A 24,088-nucleotide genomic window follows, 5' to 3' on the forward strand; every position below is an offset into this window, starting at 1 on the left:
CAGGCATGAGTCACCGCACTCAGCCAAAAACTTTTTTTAAAAGTCAAGTTTGATTTTCCAAGCATATTTATTCTTATTGTTTATATTTACAGGTATGAGTATTCATAGACACATCACACCTATACTAGTATCAAATATGATACATCTGAACTATTACTATACTTGAATATTAACATAAGCCTCTGAGGAATGCACAGCAATAGAACTGCTGTTATTTAGGATTACTGATCCCCTATTGTCTTGCACTTAGAAGATGTTAATGAAAGATGATGACAGGATTGTGAACACACCAACCTCCCTGAGAACAAATTCATTATATTCAGTTTTCTACAAAAGACAAATGAGGATCATTACAAAGCATTCACAACAAATTCCTCTGGATTTCCAGTTCTACTAGATAAGTTGAAATATTATTCAAACTACACAAAATTAGTTTACATTCAAACTTCACTTTTTAAAGAGATGGGGTCTCACTATATTGCCCAGGCTGGTCTCGAACTCCTTGGCTCAAGTGATCCTCCTACCTCAGCCTCCCAAAGTGTTGGAATTACAGGTGTGAGCCACTGTGCCTGGCCTAAACACCATTTACGGAAACAAATTGAAAAAAAAACTGTATGTGTGTTTATTATCTGTCCAGCCACCATGGCGTTCTTGACATATATTCAACACACAGGCCCTGTCCTCAAGGTCATTCTTAATCAGTTCAAATTAAATCTAGTCCTCCATTATAAACTCCAAAAGCAACTTGGTTATTTTGCTAGATATTTTGCCCTCCCTTTTCAAAATATATGTTTAATACTCTAAAAACGGGTTTATGCGCCTTACAGATATCAACAGTGTGTTATGCTCCCCCTATTGACTAATATTCAAAATAACAATGAACTCCCCAGGGGTTGCCTTTGAAGTGCTGGGGTTCAAAAGTATGTTGGTGATTTTTTATATTTAAAAACATGAGCTGAATCAACAGTTGTTAGGCAAAGCTGCCATGTAACGGTCAGATTCCATCAAAACAGGAAAAATTAAAGTTGACAAATGACAAACCGAAGGGCCAAAAAAAAAAAAAAAAGCTTAAGCCTTGAAACACTAAACAATGCAGAAATAAAGCCAAAAGCAAAGAACAGCAAGAAACAGAGCAACATCCTTTAACTGACACAATGGCATGAAATCAATTTCATGTTAATAGCCCTTAAGGGGGTAAGAATTATTTCCCTGCCTCCTGTGCCAACCCCAAGCTGTTTCCTAAGGAAGCCAAGTAATGGTGATCAACAATGTCTGGAGAATTAATAAAAGAAATTAAGAATAAAAATCCATGTTGGCCAGGCGTGGTGGCTGACGCCTGTAATCCCAGCACTTTGGGAGGCCAAGGTGGGTGGATCACGAGGTCAAGAGATCGAGACCATCCTGGCCAACATGGTGAAACGCCATCTCTACTAAAAATACCAAAGTTAGCCAGGCGTGGTAGTGCGCGCCTGCAGTCCCAGCTACTCGAGAGGCAGAGCCAGAAAAATCTCTTGAACCCGGGAGGTGGAGGTTGCAGTAAGCCGAGATCGCACCACTGCACTGCAGCCTGGGGACAGAGCGAGACTCTGTCACACACACACAAAAAAAATCCATGTTAATTAATATAAGTCAGAGTTCTATTTATAATTATTTGGGGCCAGTGTTAGAGGAACTTTAATTCAGCACCCTCATAAGTATGTAAAATCACCTAAATTCATCACAGATACCTTATGTGTGTTTCAAGAGATATGCGTTCAGCTCAAATAGAAAGTTGAAAGATGGGAGAAGATGCATGGGCTATGCACACAAATCTATGTACATACAAATCGGCCTGCGCTTGCCGCTCTCGAGGGAGAAAGCTAGCTTTGGAGTCAGAACTAACAGAAAATTGTGTATGATCTTGGACAAGTAACTTAACCTCTAGTGTCTTATCTGTAAAATAAGGTTATTAATAGTGCTTTTCCCACAGAGATGCTGTGAGGATTAAGTGCACACAGTATGGGCTTACTAAACGTTAGCTGTTATTATCATCCAAAAGAAACAACTGAGTTCACACTGAAATCACTGTTTGCAGTCTGAGTACCATTTAGGAAGAAGAAATGGTCTTGACGTGTTTTTACTACCTGTGGAGACTTCTCCCAAACCGCTCACTTCTTCGGAAGGACGTAAAACTCAGAATACGCCCGGTTCCCCAGCACAGCCTGTCACTCCTACTATCCTCTGCCCTCGTCGCTCCTATCCTGCCACCGCAGGGCTAACGGCAAGCAGCGCTAACCTCCGTGCGGTGCTTACTCTGTGCCAGGCACTGTTGTAGCACCTTACACACATTAAATCATTCGATGCTCACAGCAACTTTACGGGGCAAGTACTACTATCCCCACTTCACAGCTAGGGAAATTGAACGGTTTTCTTCTTCCAGCTTTTTGTGAGGACACCAAATCCACTAAGTTCTACTTTGCCAAGGTAATTCATGCTTGACACGTCCGCTCTTGACACTATGCGATTCTGCAAAGCGGGGCAAATGCCCTAATAAGATCAAGTCTGCAAGCAGATTCTTCTAGCGACAGTCCAAGATTTCCAAGTTTATCCTAACCAAATGAATACAGAAGAGAGCCTTCAAAATAAACCGGGGCGCATTCTCTGCGTGGGGGGGCCGAGTTGCAGCTTGCGGCGCAGCCCGCAAGGCACCCTGAGGGCGCGGTCCGCGGGGAACGCAAACCGCGTCCGTGCACTAGTCCGGGAGCCACAGCCTGGGCCACGGCAATTGACTGCGAACCCACAACAAACCATTCCCACCGACGCTGTCACGCGTCCGGAGGGAAGTGGCCGCCGCGCCCCGCAGGGGTCACAAGGACCCGCGGAGAGGAAGAGTGAGGGCGGGCGTGGAGAATTCCTCCCCAGCACTGCGCATCGTCCGGGGTACTGCCTGCCCGTGCGGCCGCTCCCCACGCACCGCTGGCCACCGGTGCCCGCTCCCCGGAGCGTAAACACTCCCCCACCAGCGCCGCCCTCCCAAGCGCGGAGGTCCCAGAAGCTGGAGCGACCCTGGCCGAGAAGTAGGCACTGGCAGCCCGCGCCGCGCGGACGGGCACCGCGCAGCCTGCAGACATCACAGCCCGGGCGGGCTGCAGCGCCGCGGGGCTGGGCCGGCACGTACCTCAGAGGCGGTGTGTCCAGCGGAGATCCACCCGCGGCAAGTTGGAGGAAAGCGGCGGAAAGTTTCCCCGCCCAGCGCTCGGCGGCGGCGAGCTCGGGCAGCTGCTGCGCCGCGGCACAACTACGCCATCCGGACCCGCTGGGGACTCTCACCTCCTGCAGGGAGCTCCGGGAATCGCGCAGGGAAAGTGGCCGGGGCGCGAGAGCCGCCGACTGCCCTCCTTCACTCACTGGGAAGAGGAAAGTGCCGCTCGGCGTCCCCGAAACCCTCGATTACCCCCATCAGGCCGACCCGGCGCACTCGCCCTCTCTCGCACACACGCGGGCGGGGACGGGCAGGACGCCACAGCAATCAGCGCGCGGGGGGAAGGGCGCTCCTCCGCCGGCCCCACCGGGGGCTCTCGGCCGCCCAGAAACTCCTCCTCCCGCCTCCCGCCTCCCGCCTCCTTTCTCCTCCCCCTTTGCCTCCGCGGCTGATGGATGAGCCCCGAGTGCTGCTCGAGCCTGTGTTTCCCTTCGGGCCGAGGAGGCAGAGAGAGAAGGGGCTAGGGGCGCGGCCGGGCTCAGCGCGCCCGGGTGGGGGCGGCCCCTGTCCTGGGGGAACCGCGGGGGAGATGCGGACGCGAGCTGCGGGGACTCGCTCCCTCAAACGAGGTCCTTCGAACTTTCCAGGACTCCCTGGAAGAGTTGGGTTTTCATTTGGTTCCTTGGTCTTTATATAAAAGTTATGAAACCTCAGATAATCCGATCACAGCCTCTTGCCCTCTCCCCAGCACAGCTCCCCCATGCACACATTCATTCTGTCCCTGTGTTTTTTCCCAACCTCCGGTCCTGCTTGTTGTCACGCTCTGATGCTGGGCGCTGGCGGAGTCTTGCCTCTTCCTCTCTAGCAACTAAGACTGCATTACCTAGTCGTTCCCCTGCTAGCTAAATAAATTAATACGAATAATGGAGCCAGGTCAGCATTACCGGCGTTACCCGGTGGTAGGAGGGACATGAACTACAGTCTCGGCGGGGCAACGTCCTAAGCACCTGTGCCTGTGAAGTACACGCTGCAGAAGCTGAATGCAGGCATCAGAACACCACTTTGATACTCTTGCTTACACTCAGTTTTTCCTATTAAAAAGTATACTTAAGTAACAGTACATTGTTTTACAAACAGGCAGTTTAAATGACCGTGGACTGACAGGTTTCAAAGACCAGATTTCCAGTCCTGAGTACTGTGCGACTTTCCATAAATGGCTGACGGCTAATAGTTGTCAAGGCTCAGTTCAAATGATGGGCTTGGCCTAGTTCTTCCAGTTCTAAAGGGCTATGGACCTATGCCTTTTTTTTTTTAATTAATTAATTAATTTTTTGAGACGGTATTGCCCAGGCTGGAGTGCAGTGGCACAAACTCAATCTCAGCTCACTGCAACCTCTGCCTCCCAGGCTCAAGCGATTCTCCCACCTCAGCCTCCTGAGTAGCTGGGATTAGTGACAAATGCCACCACATCCAGCTAATTTTTTGTAGAGATGGAGGGGGTTGGCAGGGCGGAGGGGGGCGGGGGGGTCTCACTTTGTTGCCCAGGCTGGTCTCAAACTCCTGAACTCAAGAGATTGCCCTGCCTTGGCCTCCCAAAGTGCTGGAATTAGAGGCGTTAGCCGCTGCACCTGGCTCAGTCTTAGGCTTTTAATATGTTGGAGAGTAGAATGAGGAGGCTTCTTATGACATGTTATTTGGAAAGTTACTGAGAGAACAGGAAATATTTCTCGTCCTCTTCCCCTTTTACCTATAGTAGAGAATCCACCCAATTGTAGAATTGGAGATTCATTCACAAAGGTCAAATGTCATCAGTCACCTGAATTACTGCAAAAATCTCCTCAATGAACCATTTTTTTCCTTACCAGTATTCATTGAGCACTGACTGTGGAAGAGGCCTGAGTCAGGCATTGGGAATACAAGTAGGCATAATATTCTGAAGGAATAAACAGTCCAGATGGAGCTAGCCTCTGCTTTTATAAAGTCTCTCTAAGTTTAAGGCCTTAAGATTTCTCCTAGACTCAAATTAAACAGTATTTGATATGGTTTGGCTGTGTCCCCACCCAAATCTCATCTTGAATTAAGTCCCACAATCCCCATGTGTCCCAGGAGGAACCCAGTGGGAGGTAATTGAATCATGGGGATGAGTTTTTCCTGTGCTGTTCTCGTGATCGTGAATAAGTCTCACGAGATCTGATGGCTTTAAAAACAGGAGTCTCCGTGTACCAGCTCTCCCTTTGCCTGCTGCCATCCATGTAATATGTGACTTGCTCCTCTTTACCTTCTGCCATGATTGTGAGGCCTCCCCAGCCATGTGGAACTGTAAGTCCAATAAACCTCTTTCTTTTGTAAATTGCCCAGTCTCGGGTATGTCTTTATCAGCAGCATGAAAACAGACTAATACAGTATTTATGCCTTGTTATCAAGTTTTAGTTTCAAGTACAGATGAGAACACTTGAACTAGATGTGAATATTTAATGCGACATTTAAATGTATTGGCCAGGCGAGGTGGCTCATGCCTATAATCTCAGCAATTTGGGAAGCCCAGGTAGGTGGATCACTTGAGGTCAGGAGTTCCAGACCAGCCTGACCAACATGGTGAAACCCCATCTCAACTAAAATACAAAAATTAGCCGGGCATGGTGGCGGGCACCTGTAATCCCAGCTACTCAGGAGGCTGAGGCAAAAGAATTGCTTGAACCCAGGAGGCAGAGGTTGCAGTGAGCTGAAATGGTGCCATTGCGCTACAGCCTGGACAAGAGCAACACTCTGTCTCAAAAAAATTAAATGTATCAATCATGTTGAGGCTTTCTAAATAAAACAGCATGGTAGATAATTTAGGAGTGTCTTGTCTTTTAAGAGTGATGAAGCAACTGTTCCCCATAGAGCCAGATTCACAACAGTAGCCATCAACATCTGAGCCAGCCTGGGTACTAAATTCTTGTTTGTTTGTTGTTGTTTTGAGACAGAGTCTCAAAAAAGAGCCTGCCGCCCAGGCTGGAGTGCAGTGGCGCGGTCTCAGCTCACTGCAACCTCTGCCTCCCAGGTTCAAGCGATTCTCCTGCCTCAGCCTCCCGAGTAGCTGGGATGACAGGCACCCACCACCATGCCTGGCTAACTTTTGTATTTTTAGTAGAAACAGGGTTTCATATCATGTTGGCCAGGCTGCTCTCAATTCCTGACCTCAAGTGATCCACCCGCCTTGGCCTCCCAAAGTGCTGATATTACAGGCATGAGCCACCACACCTGGCCATGGGTACTAAATTCTATACATATAAACACATTTACTTCTTACAGCCCTCTAAGAATATGTATAAATGAGGCCTATATACACATCTCTATACAAACTGACATCTTATCCACGATTCGATCCCACATCCACTGACCTCAAAACCTAAGTAGTTAACCACCAGGTTCTTCTACCTGTCATCAGAAGCTTTATAGACAGGCAAAATAAAAGGGTTCAAGTGATCCTCCCACCTCAGCCTCCCAAGTAGCTGGGAATACAGGCACATACTACCACGCCTGGCTAATTTTTGTAGAGACTGTACTTGGCCTTTGAAGTGAACTTAAAACAAAAGAGACCAGGCTGGTCTTGAGCTCTGTGATCCGCCTGCCTCGGCCTCCCAAAGTGCTGGGATTACAAGGTGTGAATCACTAAGCCTGGTCTCTTTTTTTTTTTAGTTCACTTCAAGGCCAAGTACAGTGGCTCATGCCTGTAATCCCAGTACTTGGGAGGCCGAGGTGAATCACTTGAACCCGGGAGTTCGAGACCAGCCTAGGCAATGTGGTGAAACCCAGTCTCTACAAAAATTAGCCAGGCGTGGTAGTATGTGCCCGCAGTCCCAGCTACTTGGGAGGCTGAGGTGGGAGGATCACTTCAGCCCAGTAGGTCGAGGCTGCAATGAGCCGTGATCATGCCACTGTACTCCAGCCTGGGCAACAGAACCCAGATCTGTCTCAAAGAAAAAAAAAAAAAAAAACTCGATTCTTTAAAACTTTCAAAATATAAAAATGAAAGTTTGTTTAGAAGAATTACTACCCCACCACCACCACATAAAAATAGATTCCTTTCACTAATTTAAAGTTTGTCTAATACAGCCAACAGCTTGAAGGCAATTGCACAACTACTCTTAAGAATGTGTGACAGAACATGAACCACATGTTCCAAAATTGTTGTGACAGGATGCTGATCTACAAACTACAGCATCTGCCCTTATTTTCTGCTCTGTTAACCTATTATCATAGACAGATTTACTACTTTATTTTTCAAATTCGCTCATAAAGACCCAGTTCATACTCGTTGGTGTTTTATTTCATCATAACCTAACCTAAGGCCATAATTTAAAGCCACATTTTCTGTATCTATCTACAAGATTAGAATTTGGTTTTTGTTGATAAAATTGCAGCTGGCAAATTTCAATTAATGATAAAAAATACAATCAGATGAACCTGTATGCAGAGTCCAAAGCAGGCACTGGCTTCAGACCTGGGGAATTCCACAGAGATTCTGGACATAAAAATCCAACGCTAATTTTCTCACAGTAACCACAAGTTCCTGCAAACTCACCATTTCCTGAAACTGTGCAGGAGCCCCCAGTGGAGGTTTCCACAATACACCTTCAATTTCCCCCTCAGCAGGGATTCTGACGAAGCAGGAAACCTCATACCATTTCAAAGTGACAGCAAACCACCCCCCCCCCCCCCCCCCCCCCCCCCCCCCCGCCCCGAGATCCCTGTGGTCTTAGCTCCATAGGGGATGTGGCAGGACCTTGCTCTCCCAGCAGCAAGGCTGGGATTCCAGATGGAAAACTCCATCCTCAGCCCCACCTCCACAACAACTCTACAGAGAACTAGCCCCACCTCTTTTGTTTATGTTTTCTGTTTACTGGGTTTTGATCTAGAGAAGAGAAAAAAAGAATCATGAATTATGTAATGTTATTTTGTGCTCAGGGGGACAAAAAAAGACAAGGCGTACCCGGGCATATATTAATGTCTGTAAATGCTTTGAATCTCAGCCCAAAACTAAAGTGTGCCAGAAACATAACTTTCTTATTTTCTAAAACTGAACTGAAGTTGCGTTGTGAGTCCCTTAATCAACTGAGGGTCTCCCTGAACCCTCTCTGTTCAGGGTTATATCTTGAGCATTGAACAGAAATGAGTGAGGGCACCATCTCATCCTTGGATCATCATCTTATCTGTGCTTGACTGTTTAGTAATGAACATGTATCATTTTTACTAAGAGCCATGAGATGGTTATTCCGGTGATTTCAGAGTTTACTTGAAAGTAATACCAGTTTAGAGCTGAAAGAACTATATATGTGCATTACTATTCATTTTGAGTTGCATCTGTGTGGTATTTCATGCAAAAAGTTCACAATACTTGCAAATATTAACCAAAGTAGCTTCAGGAAAATGCCATATTCCTAAAGCCAATTGATCAATCATTTCCTTCGTAGTGCCCCTTGATATTCAGTTAACACATTAAAGAAAACCTCATTGACTTCATTTCAACAAGTAGCAGAAATGCTGAAAGTCTAGCTCTAAAAATATCTAAATTTTAAAATTATTGCTGTTATTATTGGCTCTCTGTTATTATTATCCTTTATTGAGCACTTACTCTGTGGAAGGCCATGTTGTAAGTTTGGCTTTATAAAATGTATTTTCTAACATATTTTGAAAATGGGCATATCCACATATTTGTCACAAAATTACCTGCTGTAACATTTCTTGAGTTTCTTTTAACATGTTGTCTAAGGAGAAGGAAGAGTTTCTTAACTTGTAACTTTTTTTTTTGAGACAGAGTCTTGCTCTGTCGCCAGGCTACAGTATAGTGGTGTGATCTTGGCTCACTGCAACCTCCACCTCCCGAGTTCAAGCAATTCTTGTGCCTCAGCTCTGAAGTAGCTGGGATTACAGCACACACCACCATGCCCAGTTAATTGTTGTATTTTCTGTAGAGCAGGATTTCACCATGTTGTCCAGGCTGGTCTTGAACTCCTGACTTCAAGTGATCTGCCCATCTCAGCCTCAAAGTGCTGGGATTACAGGTGTGAGCCACTGTGCCTGGCCCAACTTGTAATACATTCTTTAAGATTCAGGAATGAGTTAAACAGAAATATGTTTTTATTTTGTATTTTAGTGATAATCTTAAAAAGCAATCTTTTATCCTGTTTTTTTTTTTTCTGATGAGGATAATTAAGAATCAAAAGATTTGGCCGGGCGCGGTGGCTCAAGCCTGTAATCCCAGCACTTTGGGAGGCCGAGACGGGCGGATCACGAGGTCAGGAGATCGAGACCATCCTGGCTAACAGGGTGAAACCCCGTCTCTATTAAGAAATACAAAAAAAAACTAGCCGGGCGAGGTGGCCGGCGCCTGTAGTCCCAGCTACTCGGGAGGCTGAGGCAGGAGAATGGCGTGAACCCGGGAGGCGGAGCTTGCAGTGAGCTGAGATCCGGCCACTGCACTCCAGCCTGGGCGACAGAGCGAGACTCCGTCTCAAAAAAAAAAAAAAAAAAAAAAAAAAGAATCAAAAGATTTTCTCATAATAAAAGACATTATTTGCTTATAGTCCATGTTTTTCAAAGTAGGAAATGTTTTCCCAAAGGTTTCTAAGAATGTTTCTCTTCAAAATGGGTTCAGTCAGTTGGAGGATTTAAAATTTTATTTTTGGTTTACAATTCATTGTTAATATATGAGAAAAATGATATAAAATTTTTAATTAAAACTTGCTTTGTCCAGGCACAGTGGCTCACGCCTGTAATCCCAGCACTTTGGGGGGCTGAAGTGGGTGGATCACCTGAAGTCAGGAGTTCGAAATCAGCCTGGCCAACATGGTGAAGCCCTGTCTCTACTAAAAATACAAAAATTAGCTGGAGTGGTGGCATGCCTGTAGTCCCAGCTACTCAGGAGGCTAAGGCAGGAGAATGGTTGAACCCGGGAGGCAGAGGTTGCAGTCAGCCAAGATTACACCACTGCACTCCAGCCTAGGTGGCAGAGCGAGACTGTCTCCAAAAACAAAACAAAACAAAACAAAACAAAAAACTTCCTTTAAAATTTCCTGTTTACTCATATAATTTGTGTTACTTTCTGGAAGATGTTAGTTTCTTCCATGTTCTAAAAACCAATATTCACTGAAATGTGCTAAGCCATATTAAGAGGTGAAAGTACACATAAGGGCTGGGCATGGTCGCTCATGCCTGTAATCCCAGCACTTTGGGAGGCTGAGGTGGGTGGATCACTTGAGGTCAGGAGTTTGAGACCAGCCTGGCCAACATAGTGAAACCCCGTCTCTAAAAAAAAATACAAAAAAAATTAGCTGGGCATGGTGACGGGCATCTGTAATCCCAGCTATTCAGGAGGCTGAGGCAGAAGAATTTCTTGAACCTAGGAGGCGGAGATTGCAGTGAGCCGAGATCCTGCAACTGCACTACAGCCTGGGTGCAGAGCAAAACTGTGTCTCCAAAAAAAAGTGCATATGAGGGTAACAGGATTATAATTAAAAAGATATCTGAAGAACAGGAAGGCATTATTTGTTAAATAGTCTTATCTGTTGAATGAGACTATAAATGCTAGAGGAATTGAGATGTGCCTGGGCTTGAAAGGATCAGAGCAAGGTAAGAAGTGAGCTTAGGATTCAGGGGATGCAGAGAATGAAAAGAATATTCTGAACAACCTTCAAGGGATGTTGTGTCTCTACAGCAGGAGTGCCTGAAAGACTAGTCCTAAGAAGGAAGCTAGAATAGAATGAATTCTTCACCTGCCCCTATGAGATAACAAGGCCATCACAATCCTGTTTACGTCAGTCTCCATAAGAAATCCAAGCCTTCCGGCCGGGCGCAATAACTCACACCTGTAATCCCAGCACTTTGGGAGGCCGAGGCGGGCGGATCACAAGGTCAGGAGTTTGAGACCAGCCTGGCCAACATGGCGAAACCCCATCTCTACTAAAAAGACAAAAAGTAGCTGGGTGTGGTGGCACACGCCTGTAGTCCCAGCTACTCAGAAGGCTGAGGCAGGAGAATCACTTGAACCTGGGAGGCAGAGGTTGCAGTGAGCCGAGACCACACCATTGCACTCCAGCCTAGGCAAAAGAGCAAGACTTGGTCTCAAAAAAATAAATAAAATAAAATAGAAATCCAAGCCTTCCAAGTCATATTAGTCACCTGGATTCTTATCACCATATGCCACTGATCATCACCTAACTTGATTCAATCTTCCTTCCCTCCTCAACCTTCCAAATCCCTCCAGTTTGCCCTCTGGAATTTATGGCAAAACAGCAGTAAAATCTCTTGTATCTTCCACCTTTGGAAAACCCTGACCTCTCAGTGCCTCCACCTTGTCACCTCCTAGTATCACAACTATGTCCAGGTCACGTTCATCAGTAATAACTGTTCCACCTCCACAATCTCCATTACGAGCATTTCTGTCTCACTACCAATCTTGATCTTTCCAACTCATTGCCTCTAATATCTTGGTTCCAAGAGGAATTTGACCCACTAGGATCTCCAATTCATTGACCTTACCACTTTTTCACCATCTACACTTTAAATTGATGACCATAATCCTCAATGGGCCCTCAGTGCTGCTCAGCAATCCTGCTAAATTATCCTTATTAGCTCACTCTGCCGCTCTACAAGAGGTTGATTTTATTTCTTCTCTTCTCAAGTCTTCAATACCTTCTTCTCCCTCTTTGAACTCCGCAGATGACCTTGTTTCTTATTTTACTGAGAATATCAGAGCCCTCAGAAGAAAGTATCTTTCTCTTCTCACCACATCTGCTGATTTATCTATGCCTCTGATCTGCTTTCTCGTTACTCTGGATGAACTGGCCTTGCTTCCTCCATCTGTGCCCTGGAGTCATTCCTTCAATGACTCAAGGACTTTCATCCTGTAGTAATTCCCTCTTGCAATTGCAGTCTCAGATTTCTCTCTTTCCTGGATCATTCTCATCAACTTACAAACATACTAGAATATTTCTTGTCTTTAAAAATCTTACTTGACCCCATCTACCTACCTAACCCCTATTCCTCTACTCCCTTTGCAGTAAAACTCCTCAAAAGAGATGTCTTCCTTTGTCACCCATGCTCCTTCACCCGCAGCTCCTCCTCAATCAGATCCAATGAGATCACTTGTCAAGGTCACCTTGTGGCAAGACCAGTGACTGATACTCAGTTTTCATCTTACCTAACTGCTCTTAGTTTATGCAAGAGATTACTTCACCCTCTTTGAGACATTGCATTTGGCTGCAGGGATAAGATGCACTAATGGTTTCCCTCCCATCGCACTAGCTAGTTCCTTGTAAGTCACCTCCGCTGGCTTTTCTTTCTGTTCCCACGATCTAAATGTTGGCTTGTCCCAAGGCAGTGTCCTTGGTCCTCTTCTCTATTGAGACTCTCTCTTTTTTTTTTTTTGAGATGGAGTCTCGTTCTGTCACCTAGGCTGGAGTGCAGTGGTGCAATCTCGGCTCACTGCAACCTCCGCCTCCTAGGTTCAAGAGATTCTCCTGCCTCAGCCTCCTCAGTAGCTGGGACTACAGGCGCATACTACCACACCTGGCTAATTTTTTGTTTTGTAAGTAGAGATGGGGTTTCACCGTGTTAGCCAGGATGGTCTCGATCTCCTGACCTTGTGATCCGCCCACCTTAGCCTCCCAAAGTGCTGGGATTAAGGTGTGAGCCACCATGCCCAGCTGAGACACTCTCTCTCAAGGTGTTATTATCCAGACTGATCTAGCTTGAATCTGCGTCCTCATCCAAATCTCGTGTTCAATTGTAATCCCCTGTGTTGGAAGTGGAGCCTAGTGGGAGGTGATTGGATCATGAGAGCAAATTTCTCATGAATGGTTTAGTATCATACCCTTGGTATTGTCCTCGAGATAGTGAGTTCTTGCGAGATCTGATCATCTAAAAGTGTGCAGCATCTCTCCCCTCACGCTCTTGCTCCTACTTCCACCATGTGAAACACCTGCTTCTCCTTTACCTTCTGCCATGATTGGCAGCTTCCTGAGGCCTCCATGAGAAGTAGATGACGGCTTTATGCTTCCTATACAGCCTACAGAACCGTGAGCCAATTAAACTTCTTTTCTTATAAATTATCCAGTCTCAAGTATTTCTTTTTTTTTTTTTCAAGAGAGATGGAGTCTCACTACATTGACCAGGCTAGTCTCAAACTCCTGGCCTTGAGTGAATCCTCCCATCTTGACCTCCCAAAGTGCTGGGATTAAAGCGTGAGCCACCACACCTGGCCAGTCCAGAATGGACTAATACCAGACCCATTTCTTTAAATGGATTACACATTGATGATTCTCAAAATTTTATCTCTAACCTTGAATTTCAAAGTCATGTATTTGTGACTTCTCAATATCGCTACCTGATTTTTCAACTGGAAAATCAAATGTAACAATGAAAAAAACTCCTGATTCTTGCACACACATTCTCTGTCCTCATCTCCGTAAATAGCCCTACCGTTCACCCAGTGGCTCTGGTCAAACACATATGAGTCATCATTGATTTATCTCTGTCTCTCTAACCCCACAACCAGTCTGCCAGTCAGTCCTGTTTACCCTCAAATGATCACTTCTCACTGTTTCCATTGCTGCTACAACCCTGGTCGAAATACCATCATCTCTAACCTAAACAATGTTGATAGTTCTGGTTTCCTTGCTTCCTGTTTTGCTTCCCACCCACTAACAAACACATACACACACACTCATTCAGTACCAGCTATGTACAGGTATCATTAGTGAAGAAACCTGATCCCACCTTAAAGCAGGCTCCCTGTGTAAGCTCCATAGTACACTGTAAGCACCATGAAGGCAGGGGCCATGGCTATCTTAATCAGCACTATATTCATAGCTCCTAGCAGAATGGCAGCATCTAACAGGTATTCAATAAACATTAAATTAAGGGATGGTTTCATTCTAGAGATGGGTACCCACAGTTAAGAAGTTGAGGCAATTAGTGATGTTTTGCAACAACCATAAAGAAAGATGCACCTCTAGGGCTCAACGAGAAACTGATGCAAAGGTTTTGAGTGTTATGCAGCTCAGGACTTGGGAGTCATCAGAATACATCTGACCTGAGGGAATTGGGACCAATTAGTCCACGCAGGGAGCAAGTATGTGGTGTAAACGGCATGAATGAATCTCCACCTGGAAGCCAAAGGTTCTGACATGAGGAAGGGGTTTCCATGGTCAGACCTGTTCACATCGAGTAGATAAATCAAACCCCCTAGGCTGGAGCAAATAAGCCTGCTGACTAAAGCTAGCTGAAAGAGAAAGAGTCAGACACAGGAGGAGAAGTAATGTGTAATGCTTTACCATATTGCTCTTATTTTGGTCTTATATTAGTATACTGCTGGAGTGTTTTTAAATGATGTCCATACTGCTATTATCATTGCTGGAACATGCTGGCTATCTCCTTCTAGAGAAGGAAAAGGAAACGAGTCTTAAAGGGTCTTTGACTACTCCCCAAGTGAGAGAAAGGAAGGAAGCCCTCATTAATGTACACATTCCCTCCTTCCTACTCACTTTTTCTTTTCTTTTTTTCTTTTTTAGGAAGTGAAGTGTATATATCTTTTTTATTTATTTTTGAATTAAAAAAGATAGACTAAGGTTCCCTAACTAGTTCTCCAGACATTCAACTTTTCTTAAATACCTCCAAGTTCAACTCAGCTGGAATTTTGAGTTCTGCTGAGTACACTTACATACTTGCCTCGTTGTTTTTCTCTTTCCTATAGGTTTTACTAACTGGCATTTCAGCTTATGAGACTCTCAGAGGAGGTTATTTCAATAGCACTCTGCAGCTCCGCTGCCTTTTTGCAGGTATTGTACTGTCAAGTATAGCCTGCGGGGGTATCAGGAAGCATTTGGGTATTTATGTGGCAGAGGTGCAACACTGACATATTTTGGGGGATGCCAACTTGACGTGGGGAAGCGGAATATTCATTGGAAAGGGTAATAGGTCTGAAAAGCATATTTGGTAAAAGGTTTTGTTATCTTTGGGAAATCTCATGTACAAACACTAGAAAAGTATTATGTCCCAAGGGCTTTGTGTGGCACAGTTCTGGTGACAGCATATTTTCCTTGTATATATTGGTTCATTAAGCTCAAACCAACCTCATAATTACATGATTGTGACAAGATTAACTGAATGGACAATCCAAATGGCCGAAAGGTCAAATGAGGGTCCCTCTGTCTAATAATACTTTTATTCTTCTGTTATTTTTAGGCTGGCTTAGAATGTGTCATGCAGGCTTGCAGAGGATTGCTTACGTTTTGTTCCAAGACTCATTTATTACTACTGTGTGGGCCGAAATGTGCACAACTTACCAAATCCAGGCACAAAGTAGAAGATTAATCTTCACAGGAGAGAACAAATCTTATTTATAAGAAATCTTCAAAAGACAGAAAAATGCAAAGAATATAACAAACACCCATGAGTCAACATCCAGAACTGATCATTGCTAACATTTTGACAAATTTTTTGCCTTTGCTATAAGAAATAAAATATTACAGCCGGGCATCATGGCTCATGCTTGTAATCCTAGGACTTTGGGGGCCTGAGGCAGGAAGATTGCTTGAGCCCAGGAATTCAAGACCAGCCTGGGCAATATAGCAAGAACTCAGTCTCCATTAAAAGATGTTTTTGATTTAAAAAAAGAAAGAAAGAAAACATTACATTAGTCACTCTTAAAAGGTACAGAAAAAAAAAATTACAAATACAATTGAAGCCCCCTTGCACTCCCCTCAATCCCAGTCTCTTCAGAGGTAACAACTTTCAGGAATTTAGAGTGTATCCTTCCAGTGTGTTTTCTTCCACATATGTGTGTGTCTGTGTGTGTGCATTTAAAAAGAGAGAACATGAAGATGCTATTAGTATGAATGTATGTGTCCATTTTAAAATGTTCCATCTTCCAGTGCCCACAGAGGAGAAAAACAAAATAAATAAAAATGGTACATAATCTTTAACTTGCTTTTCATTCAACAGTATGATCTTTTTTTTTTTTTTTTTTTGAGATGGAGTCTCTCTTTGTCGCCCAGGCTGGAGGGCAGTGGCATGATCTCGGATCACTGCAAGCTCTGCCTCCCGGGTTCACGCCATTCTCCTGCCTCAGCCTCCCAAGTAGCTGGGACTACAGGCACACGCCACCATGCCCAGCTAATTTTTTGTATTTTTAGTAGAGACGGGGTTTCACCATGTTACCCAGGATGGTCTCGAATTCCTGACCTCATGATCCTTGGCCTCCCAAAGTGCTGGGATTACAGGCGTGAGCCACCGCACCCAGCCAAGAGTAAATTTCAAATGTTCTTACCCCCAAAGTAAGTATGTGAAGTGACACATACATTAATTAGCTTGATTTAATTATTCCACAATGTATACATCTATCAAAATGTCAGCTGGGTGCCATGGTTTATGCCTATAACCCCTGCACTTTGGAAAGCTTAGGCAGGAGGATCACTTGAGCCCAGGAGTTCGGCAACACAGTGAGATCCTGTCTCTACAAAAAATTTGAAAATTAGCCGAGTGTGGTGGCATGCACTGGTAGTCCCACCTACTCAGGAGGTTGAGGTGGGAGGATCACCTGAGCCAGGAGGTCAAGGCTGCAGTGATCTGTTATTGCACCACTGCACTCCAGCCTGGGCAACAGAGTAAGAGAGTCACAAAAAACCTTTCTACTAATCACATTATCCCATGTAAGCACTTAGATAGATGGCTCATTCCACTTTTCAGGTTCAAAATAAAATACTTCTAATGCTGACATCTTGACTTAGGTGACTTTTCCCAGGTACTCACCACCAAAGATCTACATAAAAGGATTCTCTGCCGTCCCTCTGATGTTGTGTCCTTGCTTTGACTACAAATAAAACAAAGAACATTAATTGAGTATAGTCGCAACAACCTTGAGTTTTTGGCTGAAAATTAATATGTATACAAGAACTCTTGAAATATCAAGAAACTGCTTTGGCTGGGCACAGTGGGCACTTGTAGTCCCAGCTACTCAGGAGACTGAGGCAGGAGAACCACTTTAGCCTAGGAGTTGAAGACTATATATATTGTGCTATGATGGTACCTGTGAATAACCACTGCACTCCAGCCTGGGCAACATAATGAGACCTGTCTCTAAAAACTAAATAAAACAAAAAGAAACTTCTTTGACTTTTCTTGCACAGTTGACTTGAATTTTGTGCATAGATATTTGGAGTAGTTAAAAAAAATTCTGAAATATACTCCTAGATATCCCTTTCCATTCATATTAAACTTACTTATTTTATATCATTTTACTTTATTTTGAGATGGAGTCTCACTCTGTTGCCCAGGTTGGAGTGCAGTGGTGCAATCTCAGCTCATGGCAACCTCCACCTCCCAGGTTTAGAGATTCTCCCACCTCAGCCTCCCGAGTACCTGGGACTACAGGTGTGCACCACCCATCTGGCTAATTTTTGTATTTTTAGTCCAGACAGGGTTTCACTGTGTTGGCCAGGCTGGTCTCAAACTCCAGACCTCAGGTGATCTGCTCCTCTCGGCCTCCCAAAGTGCTGGGATTACAGGTGTGAATCACTACGCCCAGCCAAACTTAATTATTTAAATCTAAGTTGTTAGCTGTTAGGTGAACCGTTTGTAAACTAACAAACTCACCATTCTAACAACAGTAACATTTAAAATCACTATTAATGAAAATTCTAAATATGCAAACTGTAATTTCCTAATGAAATAGCTAGTTTTTTTCTTACAAAACAAAATAGAAAAGTATCACATACAAGAAACTCCACATCTTGACCACTTCTACCTTGCAATATATATTCTTGACTCACTCTTTTCTGTTAGTGCCAAAGGCAACACTGACACTCTTGCATAATCCACAAGGTGGTCCAACATTAATGCTCTCTGGAAAATAGTTGGGATGAGAGCAAAGCTGAATCATCATATCACGTTACAGTGTCTCAAAGTATCAAATAGTAAAATTGCGATTGCCCCACTCTCTGGATATTTCCCCAGTGGTGCCTATCTTGAAAATGCAAATTCAGGAAACATGAAAGAAATTTATTGGGTTTGGTTTGGTTTTATTTGATATAGGGTCTTGTCATGTTGCTCAGGCTGGCCTCAAACTTCTGGGCTCAAATGATCCTTCTGCCTCAGCCTCTGGAATAGCTGGGACTACAGGCATGCACCACTGAATGTGGCTTCTCATATGGTAATTCTATTTTAAATTTTTTAAGAGCTCTGTATGCCATTTTCCATGGCAGCTGCACCATTTTACCTTCCCACTAACACTTTACAAGAGTTCCACTGCCAAAGGCCGGGCGCGGTGGCTCAAGCCTGTAATCCCAGCACTTTGGGAGGCCGAGACGGGCGGATCACGAGGTCAGGAGATCGAGACCATCCTGGCTAACACGGTGAAACCCCGTCTCTATTAAGAAATACAAAAAACTAGCCGGGCGAGGTGGCGGGCGCCTGTAGTCCCAGCTACTCGGGAGGCTGAGGCCGGAGAATGGCGTGAACCCGGGAGGCGGAGCTTGCAGTGAGCTGAGATCTGGCCACTGCAGTCCAGCCTGGGTGACAGAGCGAGACTCCGTCTCAAAAAAAAAAAAAAAAAAAAAAAAAAAAAAAGAGTTCCACTGCCTCCATGTCCTCGTCCTCACCAACACTTGTTATTTTCTGTGGGTTTTGTTTGTTTTAAAAATAATCATATATACTTTTTATTAGGTGTATTTTTATTGGGTTTCATTCTCTGAAAAATATATAACAACTCTTCATCAATCCAAATATTTGGTTAGTTGGAACACATACAAATAATATCCAAAGAAAAATAAGTAGCTTCTCCAGCATGGAAGAAAAGGTCAGAACTAATATCTGAAAATATGCAATTAATGGAAAGTACATGCAAAGATTATAGTGAAACAAGGCAATCTATATGCAATAAGCTGATTATTTGTGGGATTAAGCTGACAAGGATTTATATCTGTTTTCAGCTTTTTGTTTATATAATAGCATTGTACATTCTCATAAATGTTATTGTATACTATTATATATTATAACATGTTTAAAGACATTGAACTAACTTTTTCAACTGTTCTTGAAATTTTACAGAAATAAACATTAGAATAAATGTTGTGGGCCAGGCTCATGCCTGTAATCCCAGCACTTTGAGAGACAGAGGTGGGAGGATAGCTTGAGGCCTGGGTTAGAGACCAGCCTGGGCAACATGGCAAGACCTAGTGGCTAAAAAAAAAAAAAAAAAAAGTAAAAATTAGCCAGACATGGTAGCATACACCTCTAGTCCCAGCTACTCCAGAGGCTGAGGTGGGAGGATCACTTGAGTCCAGGAGTTTGAGGCTGCAGTGAGCTATGAACACGCCACTGCACCACTCCAGCCTGGGCAACAGGGCAACAAAGCAACGCCCTGCCCCTCCCCCACCCCACCAAAAGAAAAAAAACGGTGTGTGTTCACTGATACTCAAGAAATTTATAGATTTTCCTATCAAAATCAGTAGGCTCTATTAATTTATAGTAATTTTTGTGTTTTAAAACTTACATAATACTAGCATGCACAGAATTTAATTGCCCCTCCATCCTTATAAGTTAAATATTACTGAAAAACTGAGGTACAGGCCGGGCGCGGTGGCTCAAGCCTGTAATCCCAGCACTTTGGGAGGCCGAGACGGGCGGATCACGAGGTCAGGAGATCGAGACCATCCTGGCTAACACGGTGAAACCCCATCTCTATTAAGAAATACAAAAAACTAGCCGGGCGAGGTGGCGGGTGCCTGTAGTCCCAGCTACTCGGGAGGCTGAGGCCCGAGAATGGCATGAACCCGGGAGGCAGAGCTTGCAGTGAGCTGAGATCCGGCCACTGCACTCCAGCCTGGGCGACAGAGCGAGACTCCGTCTCAAAAAAAAGAAAAAAAAAAGAAAAACTGAGGTACAAACATCTGCCCAAAGACATATATTTAGTAAATAGTTAGCTGAAATTCAAAGTTAGGTGATCTCTTTCCAAATCCCTACTTCTTTTCACTCCTCCATTAAAGAACATAGTTCTGTTTGAAGAAATGCGGTTTCTTTTCTGTGTGTGTGTGTGTGTGTGTGTGTGTGTGTGAGACAGGGTCTCACTCTGTCACTCAGACTAGAGTATGGTGGCATGATCATAGCTCATTGCAGCCTCAAACTCTCAGACTCAAGCAATCCTCCCACCTCAGTCTCCCTAGTAGCTGAGATGACAGACGCATGTCAACACGCCTGGCTAATTTTTTTTACTTTTTGTAGAGACAGGGTCTTGCCATCTTGCCCAGGCGGGTCTCAAACTCCTGGGCTCAAGTGATCTTCCTGCCTCGGCCTACCAAAGTGCTGGGATGCTGGGATTCTATAGGCAAGAGCCACCACACCCAGCTAAGTGCAGTTTCTTTTTTTTTTTTTTTTCCCCCTCACATCTTTTTAGGTCTCTGAACACCCAGAACACATTTATTTCAAATAAGGGCTCAATTAATTACATTACAGACTTCGTCCCTGTATAAGAAGCTAAAACAAACACAGGATGCCAATTCAGCACCCAGTACTGAAGAGTCAACATGAAAACAAGGCATTGTCACACACAGAGATGATGGAGGTCAGGAGTAGAGTTCGCATCAGAGACTTAGCTTAGGAAAGGAGACAGCTGTGGACAAAGGCAGTGCCAGGCTCTCCACCCCTTTTCCCTGCCTGCTATGCTGAGGATCTCATGAGATGGGTAGAGATGCCCTCCAGATCTTCCAAAACCACTGGGTTTTGTGAATTTTTTGAAAAAGGAGTGACTCCCAAGTTCTGGTAACAGTCTTCTAGCACCTCACTTAAAAAAAAAAAATGCAGCCCGGCGCAGTGGCTCAAGCGTGTAATTTCAGCAGTTTGGGAGGCTGAGGTGACGGCGGGGGTGATCACCTGAGGTTAGGAGTTTGAGACCGGCCTGACCAACATGGTGAAACCCTGTCTCTACTAAAAAATGCAAAAATTAGCCGGGCGTGGTAGTGCGTGCCTGTAATCCTAGCTACTCAGGAGGCTGAGACATGAGAATCCTTTGAACCTGGGAGACAGAGGTTGCAGTGAACTGAGATCAGGCCACTGCACTCCAGCCTGGGTGACAGAGTGAGACTCTGCCTCAGAAAAAAAAAAAAAAAAATTGCCAATCTGGACCTCTGTCTCATAAGAGAAATAATTTATCATTCATATAATGATTGTTGATGGCAAATTCTGATTACCTGTAAGAATTTTGACAGGCTAGGTGCTTTGGCTCACACCTATAGTCTCAGAACTTTGGGAAGTCAAAATGGGAGGACTGCTTGAGCCCAGAAGTTCAAGACCAGCCCAGGCAACATAGTGAGACCCCCATCTCTTTAAAAAAAAATTTAAAAATTAGCCGGGCATGGTAGTCTCTGCAGGTACTTGGGAGGCTGAGGTAAGAGGATCATTTGAGCTTAGGAGTCCGAGGCTGCAGTCAGCCTGTGTAAAAAAAAAAAAAAAAAAGAGTTTTGAAATAAGATCTCCATGTCAATTAGACATTCTTATTCCTGGCTGATAGCAGGAATAAGCTACATATATATTCAAAATATGTTGAAAAAATGATATTTGAATGAATTCTTATGAACTGCTAGTTACATATGGTTGGCAAATTTAAAGAATCAATCTAAGGCATCTAACATTAAAACTTAGTAAAACTGGCCGGGCGCGGTGGCTCAAGCCTGTAATCCCAGCACTTTGGGAGGCTGAGGCGGGTGGATCACGAGGTCAGGAAATCGAGACCATCCTGGCTAACATGGTGAAACCCCGTCTCTACTAAAAACACACACACAAAAAAACTAGCCGGGCGTGGTGGCGGGCGCCTGGAGTCCCAGCTACTCGGAGGCTGAGGCGGGAGAATGGCGTGCACCCGGGAGGCGGAGCTTGCAGTGAGCCGAGATGGCGCCACTGCACTCCAGCCTGGGCGCCACAGCTAGACTCCGTCTCAAAAAAAAAAAAAAAAAAAAAAAAAAAAAAAACTTAGTAAAACTGGCCGGGCATGGTGATTCACGCCTGTAATCCTAGCACTTTGGGAGGCCTAGGCAGGCAGATTGCCTGAGCTCAGGAGTTCGAGACCAGCCTGGGCAACATGGTGAAACCCCATCTCTACTAAAAATACAAACAAATTAGCCAGGCATGGTGGCGCGTACTTGTAATCTGTAATCCCAGCTACTCGGGAGGCTGAGGCACAAGAATCGCTTGAACCCGGGAGGCAGAGGCCGCAGTGAGCCGAGATCGTGCCACTGCACCCAACCTAGGCAACAGAGCAAGACTGTCTCAAAAAACTATAGAAAAAAACCCTGCTAACTCAAAAACTTACTTTGGAAATTTATTGAGAGCACAGTGGTTAAAAGCATGGGTTTGAAATTAGAAAGATCAGGCCTTGAATTTTTTTTTTTTTTTAAAGAAATATCAACATGAGGCCAGGCGTGGTGGATTAACTTTGGGAGGCTGAGGCGGGCATATCACAAGGTCAGGAGATCGAGACCATCCTGGCTAACACGGTGAAACCCAGTCTCTACTAAAAATACAAAAAATTAGCCGGCGTGGTGGCGGGCGCCTGTAGTCCCAGCTACTCTGGAGGCTGAGGCAGGAGAATGGCGTGAACCCGGGAGGCGGAGCTTGCCGTGAGCCAAGATCGCGCCACTGCACTCCAGCCTGGGCGACAGAGCGAGACTCCCTCTCAAAAAGAAAGAAAGAAAGAAAGAAAGAAATATCAACCTGAGGGCTTAAATTTGGGTTCTACTACTTGTCAGTTGTCTTTCTAATTTCAAAGCCCATGCTTAAGCACATTGCTAACCCTAAAATTCTTTTTTTTTTCTTGCTCTGTCGCCCAGGCTGGAGTGCAATGGCGCGATCTCAGCTTACTGCAACCTCCACCTCCTGGGTTCCAGCGATTCTCCTGCCTCAGCGTCCCAGATAGCTGGGATTACAGACCCCCGCCGCCATGCCCAGCTAATTTTTTGTATTTTTAGTAGAGACGGGGTTTCGCCAGGTTGGCCAGGCTGGTCTCGAACTCCTCCTGACCTCAGGTGATCCACCCGCCTCGGCCTCCCAAAGTACTGGGATTACAGGCATGAGCCACCTGCCTGGCAGACCAGTTACTTTTGCTTGCACCAAGTTGAACATTCTCACTCCTAGATGAAAAGCAGTATCAAAGCACTTTTGGTTGCAAATGATCGAAATTCAATTAATATTAGCTTAAGCAAAAAGGAATGTATTGACCTCAGTGTTACCAGAGCTCTGCTTCCTTCTGTGTGCTGGCGTCCATCTGCAGATAGCTTCTTCCTGCACAGCCTGATGTTAGGACCATGCGCAGCTTCAGGCTCATGCAGTTCTTTCAGTTTGAAGGCCCAAGGGAAAAAAAGCTCCTTTCTTTCTTGGTAGCTACAAATCTCAGATAAACAAATTTTAAAGACGATTCTGGCCAGGCGTGGTGGTTCACGCCTGTAATCTCAACACTTTGGGGGGCCGACGCGGGTGGATCACGAGGTCAGGAGATCGAGACTGTCCTGGCCAACATGGTGAAACCCCGTCTCTACTAAAAATAATAATAATAACAATAATAATAATAATAATAAAATTACAAAAATTAGCCTGGCGTGGTGGCGTGCGCCTGTAGTCCCAGCTACTCAGGAGGCTGAGGCAGGAGAATCCCTTGAACCCAGGAGGCGGAGGTTGGGATCGTGACACTGCACTCCAGCCTGGGCGACAGAGCGAGGCTCCGTCTCAAAAAAACAGAAGATTCTTAGTTCAGAGTAGGTGGGGCATGTGGTCATCTCGCGAGAACCACATGGCCAGGGGAGGGGCGATTCCCCAAAAAGAAATCAAGAGCTGATTCCTGACAAAAAGGAATGGTGGATGGGTTCAAAGAAATGGTAG

General features: G+C 44.8%; 1 protein-coding gene across 4 annotated transcripts in view; it reads right to left on the minus strand.

The window, feature by feature from the left end:
- The window catches only part of TGFBR3 (transforming growth factor beta receptor 3), a 226,348-nt gene extending 202,745 nt beyond the window's left edge, over positions 1–23,603 (minus strand). For 3 of the 4 annotated variants that reach the window (XM_025395675.1, XM_025395665.1, XM_025395697.1), the window contains exon 1: positions 3,158–3,559. The gene's annotated coding sequence lies outside the window, so the exon portion shown is untranslated. Of the gene's footprint in view, positions 1–3,157; positions 3,560–16,975; positions 17,037–23,431 lie in introns of those variants that run through there. The other variant, XM_025395686.1, reaches the window with a different exon arrangement.
- Positions 23,604–24,088: the final 485 nt, after the last annotated feature.

Source organism: Theropithecus gelada, chromosome 1 (assembly GCF_003255815.1).
Source record: "Theropithecus gelada isolate Dixy chromosome 1, Tgel_1.0, whole genome shotgun sequence".
Classification (NCBI taxonomy): Eukaryota; Metazoa; Chordata; class Mammalia; order Primates; family Cercopithecidae; genus Theropithecus; species Theropithecus gelada.